The sequence below is a fragment of the Procambarus clarkii genome, chromosome 29, assembly GCF_040958095.1.
Source record: "Procambarus clarkii isolate CNS0578487 chromosome 29, FALCON_Pclarkii_2.0, whole genome shotgun sequence".
NCBI classification, from domain to species: domain Eukaryota; kingdom Metazoa; phylum Arthropoda; class Malacostraca; order Decapoda; family Cambaridae; genus Procambarus; species Procambarus clarkii.
The window spans coordinates 3,714,305-3,732,859 of NC_091178.1; the positions used below are offsets into that span (position 1 = coordinate 3,714,305).

At 47.1% G+C, this 18,555-nt stretch overlaps 1 long non-coding RNA gene across 1 annotated transcript; it reads left to right on the top strand.

The window, feature by feature from the left end:
• Positions 1-7,994: 7,994 nt before the first annotated feature.
• LOC138369765 (uncharacterized) lies at positions 7,995-11,541 on the top strand. The gene is made up of 2 exons (XR_011229936.1): positions 7,995-8,896; positions 8,987-11,541. It is a non-coding gene; the product is annotated as an uncharacterized lncRNA (long non-coding RNA).
• Positions 11,542-18,555: the final 7,014 nt, after the last annotated feature.

Below are 18,555 nucleotides of genomic sequence, written 5' to 3' on the forward strand. Positions count from 1 at the left end.
CAATGGGAGGTTTGTATCACGTCCAATCTAGGTATGTTGTACAACCCGTTCTCGCAAATTTAATAAGTCAATATTGACTTATTAAATATGTGCATAGGTGACATTGTCGGAAAATCCGACACCATTTAATATATCATACAGATAATAGCTGTATTACCAACAAGTAACCCATAGAAAACGTAACTTGTAGTGGAATTACCGTCTAAAGAAAACGGGATATCATCACCACATACCATTATAATTCACCAGCTATTCTGCTGGGAATTATTCTTAAATACATTAGTCTTTGGACTTTACCATCATAAAAACATCTTATATAAATTAACTTAATTATCAATATTAAAGTAGAGTAAATGTGACCTTTCTATCACTTTCTGAAATCTGGACAAAGTAGGCCAGGCGTCAGAGTGGGGAAGGAGGGCAGCCATCATTGTTATACGAGACCAGAGGCTCACACGGGAGCAAATTCGGCTCCTGTTAATTTTACTTGGACGTAGTGTTATGGATACCAAAGGTGTACCATCTGTCAACACGCTGTCAACATATCAAGTTAAGTGTTCTTTCCGAAACCCATTATCTATCATTAGTGGCCATTAATGTCATTATATAGGGTGACCCGGTTAGAACGCGAAATCGCCTCATACTAAAGGTAATTAAGCCAGGTCTTCATGTTCCATGTACAGTTTTCTCTGATATACTTGTCATATATAGGTATCTGGCTTCACAGCTAGCGCACTTTTGACAGGTCAAGACGAGGATGCAAGATTATGTGCACCAGTTACTGGGTGATAGAAGCTACCTCAAAGAGGATAATTTGGTGTCTACACTCTAGTTATACCTGGTGGACTAACCTGCTGTACTATAAGAGAAGGAACCTCATCAATGTATGTAGCTATTACTGTAGTTTGATTGGCTGCATATGTGTAATATAAACCCCCCCTAATGTGTAGAGGATCGATTTGTGAGATTATGAGATTATTGCAGAAATACAGTCCACTTATCATTATACAAATTGCTATCGAAGTATATAAATTAACGTAAATATAAATTCATATAAATTAAATAAATATAAATCTCACAGGTCGGTTCCCACAGACATACTTAACATAATAGATACCCTTAAAAAGATTCATAGAAAACACCGACCTTACCTAACCTTGTTAGTATCTTAAGATAAGCATCTTATAGCTTCGTAATTACAATTATTACCTAACCTATAATAGGTATAGGTTAAGTAATAATTGTAATTACGAAGCAATAAGATGATTATCTTAAGATACTAACAAGGTTAGGTAAGGTCGGTGTTTTCTATGAATCTTTTTGAGGGTGTCTATTATGTTTAGTATATCACCTATGCACGTAGTTAATAAGTCAATATTGACTTTACGAATTTGCGAGAACGGGTTGTGTTGTAACACTTGCTACCACTGTAACACCTACCGGATACCACTGTACCACTGTAGGTTTACACACTAGTGATCTTAAGAATATTTCCTTATACAGTCTAAAGAATATAGTTGAGTGTGACCCTGTACCACTAGTCTCACACAGAACCAATGGTACGTTCAAGGAAATACTTAATCTCAATTTATAGGAGAAAACGGCTGCCACCCCTCCATTACACATTGGGTTCTACAAGAGTACTGATAATTATTAATTAGGGGATCACCAGTGGTTCATGGGGAAAACCACCGCGCTCTGTTGACTTAAGTTACTACCGAGAGATTCCTTCGTTCGATGAAAACACTTACTGCCAGTTATGTTACACAATTTAATGCTGGAGAACCTGGGAGGTTCACACAAGGAGGTTCAACGTCCTTGATGACACACGGGAGATGACAATGGGTAAACTAGTGACACACAAAGATGGAAATTTAACAAGATTTTATTAATCAGAATTATGCCATTCACCACAAATTCCTAAGTCACCTGCACTGGCAAAATGGTAAGTAATTTAAACATGGAGAATACATCAGAGATATCATACATTACCTTGGACGTCTGCCTCTCACACCTGGCAACTCTCACACCTGGCGACTCTCACACCTGGCGACTCTCACACCTGGCGACTCTCACACCTGGCGACTCTCACACCTGGCTCTGATGACACAGCCCTCCAGTCCTTCACTCCCCCAGGCACCCTAAATGTTATCGCCACACACTGGGGGTGTATACCTGAAAACTGCCCCCCAGCTCATGTCAGCTGGGGGGGGGGGGGAAGGGAAGGGAATTGTCGGGAAAGCGCCAAGCCATGACGACTATATAGCACTGGGAAGGGATCAGGGTAAGGATTTGGGATGGGATTGGGAGGGAAGGAATAGTGTCGAACCACTTGGACGGTCGGGGATTGAACGCCGACCTTCATGAAGCGAGACCGTTGCTCTACCGTCCAGCCCAAGTGGTTGGACAGGTGGGGGGGGGGGAGAGGGTGGAGTTGTTGCCACGTACCAGTTGAAGGCCTGACTCACATGCATCTTGAAAACATCACACTTACCATTCTTTAAGAATTTTTAATTAAAGCTGTCTGACTACAGTTATCCCAAACTATCTCGTAACTAATGGGCTTGGTAAAAACTCTTATCTCGCGTTAATTTGAGGTAAAGCAGCATCCTATAGGAATTTTTCTATTAAAAGTTGTTTGACATGCCTCTTAACTAATACAGGGCAAGGTCACCTCCTAACCCCTACACATCTCAAGGAGGGGAGGGAGAATTAAGAAGGGGTGAGAAAGGGGGGGCAATGAGAGAGAGAGAGAGAGAGAGAGAGAGAGAGAGAGAGAGAGAGAGAGAGAGAGAGAGAGAGATTGTCTTGGTTGATACAATGTAGTATGGGCCTCGTTACAAACATCTGTACCATACCTAGTTTCCTTATGTGCTTACTTAGTGAGGTTGGGACTCCTCGACGGAGCTGCGTTTTCTAAGACTGGTCTCACGTAGATGCTCTGAGTGCCTCCTTATTGAGCCTTGTTTTCTTTTTTATCACCTTCAGTTGCCTTCTTAGCCGTCAATACAGACAGTCCTCCTAAAATGATAATACTTAAAGCAAGTATTTGGTCCAATGTACCAATATGTAGTTTTCTCCCACCAAAAAGTTCAAATTGTTTAGTACTGAATTGGTCCAAATTGTATTCTCTTCAATACGACATTAAACTGAAGAAGATAACCTTACCTGTATTTGCAATTCTAGGCCTACACACGCTGTCTTAGGCCTAATACAGTACATATATGTACTGTATTAGGCTAGGCCTAGGAATGTGTAAGTTTAATTTTAGCTTTTTTGTCGGATTTTTTTAGATTAAAAGTACAAAATGTGAACCTTTTAGAGATCTTTCACTATATATTGGGACTTTGGACCAAATAGTTGCTATAAGCACTATCATCTTAAGAGGATACCTGGTTGATGGGGTTGTGGGAGTTCTTCTACTCCCCAAGCCCGGCCCGAGGCCAGGCTTGACTTGGGAGAGTTGGGTCTACCAGACTGTTGCTTGGAGCGGCCCCGCAGGCCCACATACCCACCACAGACCTTAGCGGGCTGCGCTAAGGTCGAATGAAAGTAGGCATCTTGTTCCTCACAAACTGTTGCGTGTCTTCGTTCTCTCTTGTTTAGTCTGTGTGTCATTATTCACGGTCGTTTTTGTGTCGTGAGTACGTGCTTGTGTGCTCCCCTGTTTGTGCCTGCTAGGTCGAGTTATAGCTCTTGGACCTCGCCTTTCGAGCCGCTGGTTGTCTAATGTAATGACTCGTGCTCTGTTATTTTTATCATATAGTCTTCAGAAATTATAACTTAACTTTTCTTCTACAACTTGGTAATTTAGTTGTAGAAGTTGTAGAAACATTCTCACATCTCTGTGACTCGTCTGATTCTTATGGTTTCGTCCATGTCAGTTTATTTTATTGGTAGTCATTTTGAACATTCTCATTTTCAACTCTGCCGACCGTCCAAGTGGTTGGGCACCATTCCTTCCCTCCGTCCCATCCTAAATCCTTATCCTGACCCCTTCCAAGTGCCGTATAGTCGCAATGGCTTGGCGCTTTCCCCCCTGATAGTTCCTTTCCTTCCTGCCTTTTTCCACTCTGTCAATTCCTCAAAATATTTTGTATCTCTATCAGGTCTCTCCTTTCTCTCCTTTTCTCTAGCGATGTCAGGTCTAGTTCTTTCTATTTTTCTTCATACTCCATCCATCCCAATTTCGGGACGAGATTCAATGTAAACCTCTGAAGCTTTTATTATTATTTTTTTAGATCAGGGCTCCAAAATGGGATTGCATACTCTTAGACTTGTCTCACGTAGGTGGTGTGCAGAGAACTAATGCTTCCTCATTAAGGCTTCTGAGCGATGTTCTGACTTCCCATTCTTGAGGTAATGTAATCCTATCCATATGTGCCTCCGGAGTCAAGCGTGCCTGCGTGTGTGCGTGTGCGTGCGACCTAGCCAGAACATATTCGTGTCATTTTATCAAGAAACACGTGGACTCCGAACTCTCGTAGATTTTAATACTCTCCGAAGCAGCGGATACGACGAAGACGAACAGAGGAAGGAGACGGAAGATAGAAGAGGAAAATTATAATTTAAAAATAATTAAATGATAATTTTCCTCTTCTGTCTTCATCCTCCTCCTCCTCTTTCGTTTCTTTCCTGCTGTGATGAGGAAAGCGGAAGAAAAAGAAGAAGAGTAGAGGCTAGGAATGAAAAATAGGAATAAGAGCATTAGGAAGATAAAGAGGGAAGAGAAAACTTTAAGGGGAAACAGGAAGTGAAGCTTGAAGATAAATAATATAGAGGGGCTCAAATTACACAAGAGCCATGTGGTGCCGTGAAGATGGGAGGGAGAGAGAGAGAGAGAGAGAGAGAGAGAGAGAGAGAGAGAGAGAGAGAGAGAGAGAGAGAGAGAGAGAGAGAGAGAGAGAGAGAAGAGAGAGAGAGAAAAAAAGGAGAATTGCAGAAACAGCAGAAGAGGAAAAACAATTGTAAGTAGAACGATAAGATAGAAGGATAGTAAGACAATGAGAGGGTGAAGGTAGCAGGGAGAGCCAGGGAGGGTGATTAGGGAGAGTGAGTGAGAGGGAGAGAGAGAGGGAGAGAGGGGAGAGGAAGAAGAGGCTCAGCAGGTAATGTCTCGTGGGATGGGGGAGGGAGGGGGAGAGGATGTGAAGGATTTTAATTAAACAAGCGAGTGCGTTAGGACCAGAAGGTCCTGGGCCTCTGGTTGATGACCTCAGGCTGCTTGCTTGGTTGTTTGCTTGCTTGCTTGCTTGCTTGCTTGCTTGGGGAGTGTATTAATGCTACTGGAAGCACCTAACAGTGATGACGGGGGGAGTAAGCTCTTGTAGCCCCGCCTGTCAGTCTTGGTGTACCTGGTGCGTTTGTAACTCTTAAATTCGAGTTCTTGATTGTACCTACCTGGAGCCAGATTCACGAAGCAGTTACGCAAGCACTTACGAACCTGTCCATCATGTCTCAATAAAGCTTTGTTTACAATTATTAAACAGTTAATGAGATCCAAAGCACCAGGAGGCTGTTTGTAACACTAACAACAGTTGACTGGGAAGTTTTCATGCTTGTAAACTGTTTAATTAATGTAACCAAAGCCGTCAAAGAGTGAGGAAAGATGTACACGTTCGTAACAAGTAACATCTTGCCCATTTTTCTCCGCCTCCACCGGGGATCGAACCCGGAACCTCAGGACTACGAATCCGAAGCGCTGTCCACTCAGCCGTCAGGCGCCCATGCCCATGACAGGTGCATGTCGCCTAGAGCTCCGAGCACCTCCTGACCACTAGTTGAATGGGTGACCGCTGCCTCCATGGGGGTGGTGGGGGGGGGGCCAATGGGTCCATGGAAGTAGCTACGTTACTAATCATGATTGATGAATGGCTGAGGTTTACCACCGTACCCATTACACCTTCTCTGGCGTAGTTACTATACCTCAGCACAGGTGGGCTAAGCTTTGTGTTATGATCGCTCACGGTATGTTTTCGTGAGAGGGTCCCTGATTGGCCGATTTTAATTACCCCGGGGTAATTAGAGCGGCTCTGATCCCTTAATTGGCTCACGAACCCTGGGGGAGACTCCTCCCTTCCACCCTTCCCCCCCCCCTGGCTAACTTGAGGGACTGCCTTGTTTGGTGTGGGGTCTGGGTGGGTAGTGGGGGGGTCTTTGTTGTGGGGTCTGGGTGGGTAGTGGGGTCTTTGTTGTGGGGTCTTTGTTGTGGGGTCTGGGTGGGTAGTGGGGTCTTTGTTGTGGGGTCTGGGTGGGTAGTGGGGTCTTTGTTGTGGGGTCTTTGTTGTGGGGTCTGGGTGGGTAGTGGGGTCTTTGTTGTGGGGTCTGGGTGGGTAGTGGGGTCTTTGTTGTGGGGTCAGGGTGGACAGTATGGTAATATGGACAGTGTCACCCGTCTTCCCGTCCCATTTATCGGTATATATATTTTTTAACCTGGTTTCAATCCTCTTCATATCTTAATCCTCTCTGTCAGTGACTGCCATCCCCCGTCTATCTCCCGTCTCCCTCACTTTCTGTCTCTTTATCTCTCTGTTTCTCTCCATTGATTCTTGGTCGCTCTTGTTATGGTAACCTTCTAATTCTTGTTTGATTTAGAATGTCTTATTGAGCTTGTGGTCTTAGACGTGTTCCGTTCTCGTATCTTTCATGTCTTTCTCTAGTTTATCCTTATTTCGTGTACCTCCTCGCTCCTCCCTGTATCTGTTGTCACTGATGTTTCCTCAGTGTACTCCACTCCTCAGTGTGTGTGCTCCACTCCTCAGTGTGTGCTCCACTCCTCAGTGTGTGCTCCACTCCTCAGTGTGTGCTCCACTCCTCAGTGTGTGCTCCACTCCTCAGTGTGTGCTCCACTCCTCAGTGTGTCCTCCACTCCTCAGTGTGTCCTCCACTCCTCAGTGTGTGCTCCTCAGTGTGCTCCACTGCTCAGTGTGTACTGTGTGCCTATCCTCGCCCTCAGTCTCTCTCTGTTATTATAACTCACGGACCCATTTATAAAATTAGCTTTTCAATATATTTCCCTGTTTTGCATGTCAACGCTCCCTCTAACTATCTTGCCGCCTTTGTCTCACTTTATACAATGAAGTCTGCACCCCTTCCCCCCCCCCCCCCCCCGCCCTCTCTCTCTCTCTCTCTCTCCCTCTCTCTCCCTCTCCCTCTCTCTCCCTCTCTCTCCCTCTCTCTCCCTCTCTCTCCCTCTCTCTCCCTCTCCCTCTCTCTCCCTCTCTCTCCCTCTCCCTCTCTCTCCCTCTCCCTCTCTCTCCCTCTCTCTCCCTCTCTCTCCCTCTCTCTCCCTCTCTCTCCCTCTCTCTCCCTCTCTCTCCCTCTCCCTCTCTCTCCCTCTCTCTCCCTCTCCCTCCTTCTCCCTCTCTCTCCCTCCCCCTCCCCCTCCCCCTCCCCCTCCCTCCCTCCCTCCCTCCCTCCCTCCCTCCCAGTCTACCCATCTCCCTGGTACCACCTCCCATTCCTCTGGCAATCTCCCTCATTACGTCAGGGCATCCATTCATAAAAACTGGTCAAAGCGTAGTGGATGGGTGGGGGAGGGTGGTGGTGGGTGGTGGAGTACGCCGGCCCCAGGACCCACCAGCACCCACTGGGTGAGGCTGGTGGGGAAAGTAGTGCACGGTTTGTGTACGCACTGCTGCTGCTAACCAAATGTAAACTGTCTTTGATGGGTATCTGATAGAGTAAATAGAGGAGGGGACAGCGCTGGAGTGGGACTCGAATCTGAATGGAGTTGATATTATTATATTAAGCAGCAGCAGCAGCAATAATAATAATAATAATAATAATAATAATAATAATAATAATAATAATAATAATAATAATAATAATAATAATAATAATAACGTATTACCCAATAATGAGAACACTGATGTTGACACAAAAGGTGTCAACTTTCTCTTTTTCAATATCCACAGCATTTTCAATACTGCGGATATTGAACTTTAGTGCAGTCAGAAGACGTGAGGATAATATACACTTCCTTGTTTCAGGTATGTGTCGTTGGAGACTAGGCCCCTGACCCGAGTTAGGGAGTAGAAGAACGCTCGGAACCATTTACAGGTAAACTACAGGTAAGAGGAACTGACTCCAGCTAAGCTACAGGTAAGTGGAACCCACTACAGGTCAACTACAGGTAAGAGGACCCGGCTACAGGTCAACTACAGGTAAGAGGAACTGACTCCAGCTAAGCTACAGGTAAGTGGAACCCACTACAGGTCAACTACAGGTAAGAGGACCCGGCTACAGGTCAACTACAGGTAAGAGGAACTGACTCCAGCTAAGCTACAGGTAAGAGGAACCCACTACAGGTCAACTACAGGTAAGAGGACCCGGCTACAGGTCAACTACAGGTAAGAGGATCCGGCTACAGATAGATTACAATAAAGAGGAAAATACTGGAGAAAAAGGGCGTAGAGTGAACCTCGGATATACGGCGCTACTTACTCCTTGTCACTAGCTACAGGATACTAAAAAAAAATCCACGTGAGATGGGGATTTTTTTTATCATCACGAAGCTGCATAAATGCACATGTACCTACATATGTTGAGGAAGGAAAAAAATGCTTTCATCGGACACTGTTGTTGCTGATCCAAGCTTGGGAGTGAGTCTGGGCTGGGCAAGGAGAGGAGAGGAGCAGCAGCAGGAGGAAGAGAGGAGAGGAGGAGCAGGAGGAGGAGGAAGAGAGGAGAGGAGCAGGAGGAGGAGGAGGAAGAGAGGAACATGCAACATCCCGGAAGTCTTCCATCACTTGTGTAGGTCTTGTAATGGCGGACTCTGCGTTCTTTTCTTTTAATTTCTTCTCATTTTATTTGGAAAGTTAAATATACCGTAAGATGTGTCATTTGGATATAAGACCCTCCTTGTGTTCTACCTCCCTCTGAGGGGGATCTTAAGGCCGGGCCCCTCACTGAGGAGGATCTTAAGGCCGGGCCCCTCACTGAGGAGGATCTTAAGGCCGGGCCCCTCACTGAGGAGGATCTTAAGGCCGGGCCCCTCACTGAGGAGGATCTTAAGGCCGGGCCCCTCACTGAGGAGGATCTTAAGGCCGGGCCCCTCACTGAGGGGACCTGGGGCACTGCTAGGGGCGGCCCAGCTTGGTATGAGCATAAGGTCAGCGCCATGATGGGGTACCTACTGCCTCGCACACCGGGGATTGACTCATCGCAATTAACGAGTTTAACTGGAAGTTTAAAGGTGTCGAAATAATCCCACAGGAAGAGACATGAAGCGAGCAAAAGGAAGACTGACTGAGGCCCGACTGAGCCCTGGCGGAGCCCTGGAGGAGCCCTGGCGGAGGCGACGACGGAGCCCTGGCTGAGGCCCGACGGAGCCCTGGCCGAGGCGACGACGGAGCCCTGGCTAAGGCCCGACGGAGCCCTGGCTAAGGCCCGACGGAGCCCTGGCGGTGCCCAGACGGAGCCCTGGCGGAGGCGACGGCGTCGTGTGGCTGGGGTCACCGTGGGGGATCGCGACATCCGGAAGGAAATGGGTTAGGCGTAGCACAGAGCGTTACCGTTTCCTAGAACGTCGCCATTTCCCGCGCTAATACCTGAATGTATAATTTCTTCCGGGAGGTGTTAGCGGCACGAGGGGGGATGTGTGATGCCGGCGGTGCCCTAAATGCTCTGGTTGGTTAACTTTTAGTGCCTCTAGGCCTAGTTGTTAGTGTTTTTATCAAAACTAGCAGAGGGATTTTGACAGCGTCCGTATTGTGATATTCAACATGACTTTTAAGGGCCTCTTGGTTACCATCGTGTGATAAATTACTAGACAGTAAACACACTTTTTTTGGGATGTTCGCACTCGTCTTCACGAGGTAAACAAGGGCATGTCTGTGTACCCATCTGCTTCATATCTGCCAACAATAATTCTAAAGGATTGTGTTGTTCCATCGTCAAGTCTTTAGAGATGAGCGCCAGAGACAGAGTCCTGGAGAACTGCTCTTTATGGCACGTTGAACATGGCGGTCTTTGATTAGTGAGAGAGAGAGAGAGAGAGAGAGAGAGAGAGAACTGGATCATTCCTTCATAGAGAGTTGATGCCTGTGGTAAGAGCGCCACTAGTTTTTTTGAAGGGGGAGCAGCAAGAGAGGAGAGGAGCAGCATTGTTTTCCAGCGCCTCAGTGTGGCAGCACAGAGGGGATTTTTTTCTTATTATTATTTTTCTACCACAGACGTGGCCACACATTTACAGTGCTAACCAGCATATATACATATTCTTCTGTCCTCCATGGACAGGGTTAGAGATCTGTTAAACATATAGTTCAGGGATTTATTAAATAATCAACCCTACAGAGGGGAAATGTACGCTGTTTTCATGCTTCCTGCCCTTTACCAGACTAACTTGAGGAACTCGACAGCCTGGGATAACTAACTTTGTGCATTCTATGTAACCAATTTTTTCTAGTAAAGTTTGAAACAAAATAAAATAAATCCAAAAGATAAAAAGGAATGGTAGAAGACACTATGAAATGACTGGTGTTGCGCATCCTCTTCTTCAAGGCGAACGGTCTCAAAACACACACACACACACACACACACACACACACACACACACACACACACACACACACACACACACACACACACACACACACACACACACACACACACAATATATATATATATATATATATATATATATATATATATATATATATATATAATGTATGTATATATATGTATCATATGTATATATGTGTATCAACATTAAAGTCCCCTGTAAGAAAGAAAAACAAGATTTGTTCTGATAGGCCTACAGCACACACAGGCTTCCGGCACCTATGCATGTAAACGGCCTATTGTAAATGTAAATGCCGTGGGTGAGGTGATGGGGCCGCTAGCCTTCCCTCGCCGACCCAGGCCAAGGTGGGGGGGGGGGGGGTAGGAGAGGAAGTTAGGATTACATTATTTTCTTCCTACTTTCTGGCGTGTGGAGGGAAGTTATGCTGTGCCAGCCAGATAAGGCACTGGTGTGGGGCTGTGAGGAGCCCTTCCTTACCTCCACCCCTCACCCCACATTCCCCCAGTACCCACAGCACTCCCTCCTCCCCTCCCCCACCCGGCACTGCTTCTCTAATAGTTTGTCCGGAATTTTGACGCTCAAAATTCCAAGGAATGGAGTTATGCCGTGGGAAAAAATGTAATTAAAAAGTGCAATTTGCTAAGCTGCTGTTGTCGGGGACGGGTCCCACGGACGGAGTCTTGCTGCCGGCAGGGAAAAAATGGAAAACCAAATATTTGCAAAAAGTATTATTATTATTATTATTATTATTATTATTTGACGGAGGAAGCGGGAGGTTGTACCACTACTATCGTGTGTGTGTATTTAGTCCTTATTTGGTTTAGGCCTGAGGCCTAGATCAGGGGTGTCACGGCCCCTGGATATGTGGGCCTGCGGGTCGCTCCAAGCAACAGCCTGGTGGACCAGACTCTCGCAAGTTAAGCCTGGCCTCGGGCTGGGCTTGGGGAGTAGAACAACTCCCAGAACCCCATCAACCAGGCCTGTTGGAATACAAGGGACTCTCTTCTATTTTTTGTTTAATGCACATACTTGGTTTAATTGTACTATACTTAATTCATAGAGGAGGAATGTCGGGTGACATGTGGGCCAGAGCCTTCGTAACATCAATCATTGGATTTCTTTAATCCAGAACTGTTTGTTAAGATAATACGCTGCAAATGGGAGTCACCTGGGCCTCGTAGCCTGGTGATGGGCCTCGTAGCCTGGTGGATAGCGCGCAGGACTCGTAATTCTGTGGCGCGGGTTCGATTCCCGCACGAGGCAGAAACAAATGGGCAAAGTTTCTTTCACCCTGAATGCCCCTGTTACCTAGCAATAAATAGGTACCTGGGAGTTAGTCAGGTGTCACGGGCTGCTTCCTGGGGGTGGAGGCCTGGTCGAGGACCGGGCCGCAGGGACACTAAAGCCCCGAAATCATCTCAAGATAACCTCAAGATAACCACCTGTTGACGAGAGTGCTGTAATCATCTTCATCTGGCTGAGTTGTAACAATTCGTCGTCTAGTTGTTCACGATTTTGTGATAGATGGGAAACCTCGAGTGTTGTAGTCGTTGTTGATTGTTGTAGTCTTTCTGTATGGTCGTCGGCCTTTAGTCCTGTGTTGTTGAGAGTCGTTGACTGGCATGTGATGCCAGAACTGGTCCTAACTTGAGACGAGTCGTCTTACTTGGGTGTATACAAGCTTGTATACATGTCGCAGAGAGGATAGTGGGCAGGTCATCCGAGACAGTGGTTCATATTGTGCTCAAGGCGCAAGCAGCCTTCAATTGCAAAGTTTTGCAGTCGCTGCTGTCAAGCAGGTATATGAAGTGCCTTTGTACTTTTAGTTTATTTATTTTCTTGCAAGTTTCAGCACATCTTGAGGTTATCTTGAGATGATTTCGGGGCTTTTTAAGTGTCCCCGCGGCCCGGTCCTCGACCAGACCTCCACCCCCAGGAAGCAGCCCGTGACAGCTGACTAACACCCAGGTACCTAATTTACTGCTAGGTAACAGGGGCATAGGGTGAAAGAAACTCTGCCCATTGTTTCTCGCCGGCGGCTGGGATCGAACCCAGGACCACAGGATCACAAGTCCCACTTGCTGTCCGTTCGGCCGACCGGCTCCCCGACATGGTTCCCTTATGATCATACTTATGCTTTGTCTCAGTGTGTCATGGAATATAGTTATCAATCTCATCTGTATTTTCTCTCTTAATCGTTGTCAACTTGTATCTCTTATTCTCTTTCTTAATCTCTCCTTTCTTTTGCTTTTTCTTCCTTCTCTTGTTCTCACACTCTCCCCAGAGGACATGTGGTCCTGTAGGACGCTGCAAGTAACATCCTGACGGAGTAAGCTATCCCAAAACCAACCTGGCCTCGTGTAAAGGATGAATGTATATATTTATCTCTCAGAATGTTCGGTAATATGTTTATTGTTTGTGATGTGTGTCTATGTATGTATGAACACGTTGTACTGAACGAGGTGAGAATAGCTTGAACTACCTCATCCCTTTGTGTGTATTTTACCTCAATAAACTTATTTCAATTTCAATTTCAACCTGGCCTCAGGCCGGGGCTGGAAAGTGTGGAAAAGCTCGCGAAACGGACTACAGATGCAGGTAAACTTGAGAGTCCCACGAATTACACAAACACAGCAACACTCAGATGTTGGCCGTACACCGAGGAACATGAATCGGCCGACACTCTCCACCTTAGAGACTGGAAGGCCTCTCCGGGTACAAAGAAAGTGGCTCCAGATAAAATATTCAGCGGTGTTGAGTTCCACACAAACACGATTGGAAGTCGATACTTTCAACCGCTTGCTGGCGTACCAGGCTGGGTTGGTGAGTGTGTGTGTGTGTGTGTGTGTGTGTGTGTGTGTGTGTGTGTGTGTGTGTGTGTGTGTGTGTGTGTGTGTGTGTGTGTGTGTGTGTGTGTGTGTACTCACCTAGTTGTGCTTGCGGGGGTTAAGCTCTGGCTCTTTAGGCCCGCCTCTCAACCGTCAATCAACTGGTGTACAGGTTTCTGAGCCTACTGGGCTCTATCATATCTATATATGAAACTGTGTATGGAGTCAGCCTCCACCACATCACTGCCTAATGCATCCTATGTGTTAACTACTCTGACACTGAAAAAGTTCTTTCTAACGTCCCTGTGGCTCATTTAGGCACTCAAGTTTCCACCTGTGTCCCCTTGTGCGTGTACCACCCGTGTTAAATAATCCATCCTTGTCTACCCTGTGAATTCCCCTGAGAATTTTGTATGTGGTGATCATGTCTCCCCGAGCTCTTGTGTTTTCTAGCGACGTGAGATGCAGTTCACTCAGCCTTTCCTCGCAACTCATGCCTCTTAGTTCTGGAGGTGCGTGTGTGAGTGTGTGTACGCGCGCGCGCTTTTGGCTGTGATTACTCATCTAGATGTGCTTGTGAGAGTTGAGTCACAATTCTTGGGTTCCGCTCGCAGTCAGCCATCAGTCGACATCTAGGCACGGATAATAATTGGATTTTCAACCGTGATAGATTCCAACTACTTAAATATGGAAATACGGACGAACTCTTGCTGTATGTTACCTAGCAGTAAATAGGTACCTGGGAGTTGGTCAGCTGGCTTCCTGGGGGTGGAGGCCTGGTCGAGGACCGGGCCGCGGGGACACTAAAGCCCCGAAATCATCTCAAGATAACCACTCAAGATAACCTCAAGATATGATACGGATACAAGACGCCGCCAGTTCTCTTCATGGAACGGGATCGGCATTCAATGCATTTAGAAATAATGACGTAGAACAAATAACATTTAATGAGCATAACAAAGCAACATTAGCATCAAGACAAAGATAGGGTGGATTATGAGAATATTCAAATCCCGGATTTTCTGGGGTGAGGTTCGAGGGCTGGTCATCGCTAAGTTTTTCCCTCTTTACATTTAGCTTGTGACGCGCACAGGTAGAGAGACTTGGAGATCTAGTGAGGATTCTGAGAAAGATTGGCAAGTTATCACAACCTGGAACAGGTGAAAGCTGGGTGACGCTCAGGTAAGTCCTTGGTGGATATCCAAGTTTTAGACCCAGATTCACGAAGCAGTTACGCAAGCACTTACGAACCTGTACACCTTTTCTCAATCTTTAGCGGCTTTGTTTACAATTTTTAAACAGTTAATGAGCTCTGAAGCACCAGGAGGCTGTTTGTAACAATAACAACAGTTGATTGGGAAGTTTTCATGCTTGTAAACTGTTTAATAAATGTAACCAAAGCCGTCAAAGATTCGAGGAAAGATGTACACGTTCGTAAGTACTTGCGTAACTGTTTCATGAATCTGGCCCCTAATTCCTTTTGTGGGGCCGCTGGCTGAGTGGACAAACTGGCGGTCAGAAACTGTAGCACGAATCTTCACATTATGTATCGTGTTCTTCACTTTTGCTTAGCTAAACGAACTAGAGGGTTCAGTTCCTGAACCGATTATGTGCCTCTGTAATCATTTACACCACCGCCCACGGGATAGATATGGGGTGCATAATAAAGAAAGAAATTGAATTGGGAAGGCAGTTAAGAAAATTAACTCCCTAACTAGACCATCATAAGAGAATATCTTTACCAACAACAACACTGAACTACTCCAAAAAGATGCAGTGATAATAAGAGTTCATAATGTTGACCAGATCACACACTAGAAGGTGAAGGGACGACGACGTTTCGGTCCGTCCTGGACCATTCTCAAGTCGATTGCCATTCTCAAGACAATCGACTTGAGAATGGTCCAGGACGGACCGAAACGTCGTCGTCCCTTCACCTTCTAGTGTGTGATCTGATCAACATAATTTAGCCACGTTATTGTGACTCGTCGCCTGCAAGAGTTCATAATCACGGAGCCAAATCACTAGATATCAAACTCACCCCTCCCCCCCCCCCTGTCAACAGATCAAGTCACAACTGGCCTCCCACGCCACATCTGTTGCTCCAGTCGACCAGTGACAGTGCTCAGTAACATTGTCCAGTCCCCTCGACTGGCACCTCACCTCTCCCTACGAAGATGTAGGTTATCTTGAGATGGTTATCTTGAGATGATTTCGGGGCTTTTTAGTGTCCCCGCGGCCCGGTCCTCGACCAGGCCTCCACTCCCAGGAAGCAGCCCGTGACAGCTGACTAACTCCCAGGTACCTATTTACTGCTAGGTAACAGGGGCACTTCAGGGTGAAAGAAACTTTGCCCATTTGTTTCTGCCTCGTGCGGGAATCGAACCCTCGCCACAGAATTACGAATCCTGCGCGCTATCCACCAGGCTACGAGGTAGGAGAGAGCTTCAGCGAAACACGTTATTAGCGACATCCATCAGGCCCAGCACTGTTGTTAGATAAAACTTAAAAAGAGTTAATTCCTCACCTTTTCCCCCAGTGAAGGACGACAAAGGAAATATGTGAAGGTTAGGTTAGGTTAGGTTAGGTGAAGGATTCAAGCTAGAGTCTTTGATCTAATAACTGTGTCTGTAAGGAAGATGGTTTTCAAAATACAATGTAATTATAACTGCGCGAATGGATAAGATGGAATGAGTGAGGGAAGGGAGTGAATGATAAGAAAGCGCCAAGCCATTACGACTATAGAACACTTGGAACAGGGTTAGGATAAGGATAGCATTTTTAAAAGCACCGAATCACCTTCTGTGGTTGATTGTTCAATAAATCCCTGAACTATATGTTTAACACATCTCTAACCCTGTCCACTGGAGGACAGAAGAAAATGTATATATGCTGGCTTAGCATTGTCAATGTGTAACCACGTCTGTGGTAGAAAATAATAATATTAAAAAAAAAAAAGATTTGGGATGGGACGGGGGAGAAGGAATGGTGCTAAATGTCTTGGACGGTCGGGGACTGAACGCCGACCTGTAGGAATGGAATGAGTGCGGTGACTGGAAGTGTAGCTCCGCTCCAGATTGAAGTGCACTTGCTGATGTTGTGAAATATCTTCTTGCAACACCAGAGATCAGTGATGATTAATGTTCACATTGTAGGCTGTGTAAACATTCACCAAGTTGTGGTGACGCTTTAGCTCATTGGGTTCCGCATCTTGACCGTCAGTCGACTAGTGGACAGGTTCCCAATCTTATTGGCTTTTGTCTTATTTCCGTTTGAAAGCTGGATATGGAGTCCGCCTCGAGCTCTTCAGTTCTCATGTCACCATATAAGCATAGAGAGAATCCACGTTATTTTATTAAGCCATTTTCCTTAGGTATTAGGCTCGTGTTCCGGTTGATACAGTTTTGACGCCATCAGTGGACTCCCGGAAGGCATGCCATGACACTAATGTCCGCTGTTGTCACCGCCAGAGGGCTCACAGGGCGCAGTTTGGCGACAGAGGCCTCACAGGGCGCAGTTTGGCGCCAGAAGGCTCACAGGGCGCAGTTTGGCGACAGAGGCCTCACAGGGCGCAGTTTGGCGCCAGAAGGCTCACAGGGCGCAGTTTGGCGACAGAGGCCTCACAGGGCGCAGTTTGGCGACAGAGGCCTCACAGGGCGCAGTTTGGCGCCAGAAGGCTCACAGGGCGCAGTTTGGCGACAGAGGCCTCACAGGGCGCAGTTTGGCGCCAGAAGGCTCACAGGGCGCAGTTTGGCGGTTTAAGAATTGAGGCTCCGAAGAGGCATATATATATTTTTTCGGGGGAGGTGGAGGGGGGGGGGGTTACTAATGGCTGAGGGCTCAAGGGCCAAGAACTCTCTCTTGGCACCAGCCCCAGCGGTTAAGAACCCTTGACTGAGACTAGCAGTTTCGACGTTGACGACTTAAGAGCTAGCGTAAGAGGTTGGCTCTGGTGGCACCTTGCAGTAGTTAAGATTTAGTGGGGGGGGGGGCCTTCCACAAGTGCTCGTCGTGGTGGTTTCCTCCTGAGCGACCTGAGGAATCCCAATTTGTGAGTCAGATCAGAGGCGGGTCACATTCTTAAGCCGGGGGGGGGGGGGGAGAGGGTCAGGGGAAGGTGAACGGGATAGCAAGGAGCGGCAGGGTTAAGTGGCAGACTGGCAGACTGGCTGGCGCAGACAGGCTGACTAACTGCCAGGCAGGTGCTCAGGCAGACTGACAGACAGGCAGACAGACAGGCAGGCAGACAGGCAGACAGACAGACAGACAGGCAGATAAGCAGGCAGACAGACAGACAGGCAGGCAGGCAGGCAGGCAGGCAGGCAGGCAGGCAGACAGACAGGCAGGCAGGCTGGCTGACAGACAGGCTGACTAACTGGCAGACAGACAGACAGACAGACAGGCAGACAGACAGACAGACAGACAGACAGGCAGGCAGACAGACAGACAGACAGACAGACAGACAGGCAGGCAGACAGGCAGGCAGGCTGGCTGACTGGCAGGCAGGCAGGTGCTCAGGCAGACTGACAGACAGGCTGACTAACTGGCAGACAGACAGGCAGGCAGGCAGACTGACAGACTGATATACAGAGAGGCAGGCGAACAGACGTGTAGGCAGGCAGACAAGCTGGATGGCTGGCAGGCAGGCAAGCAGTTAAGCCATTGGAAAGGGCTTATCGAGGCGACACACGCAGTTGAAGGGACACACCGGTTCAGGCGACGCACTTCACCAAGCGCCCTCAGTTCACGATACATGTGTTGCACTTTTGTGCTGACGAGGGAGACTCGCTCCAGGAAATAAATAGTGGAACTGTTGGACAACATAGGTCTTCCGTGATTCAAGTATAATGCTACAGTACTTGTGTACTCGCCTAGTTATGCTTGCGGGGGTTGAGCTTCGGCTCTTTGGTCCCGCCTCTCAACTGGTGTACAGGTTCCTGAGCCTACTGGGCTCTATCATATCTACATTTGAAACGGTGTATGGAGTTAGCCTCCACTACATCACTGCCTAATGCATTCCATCTGTACACCTGCCTGTTTGTGTACACCTGCCTGCTTGTGTACACCTGCCTGCTTGGCTCCATGTATACGGCTCGTCCTCAAAACATCGACCAAATGTTCGTTAATACAAGGACAAGCGTTCGAGCACCTCCCAGACAATGCTGTGCTCATTGCTGCTCAAGAGCTCATCTCTAAAGGCTT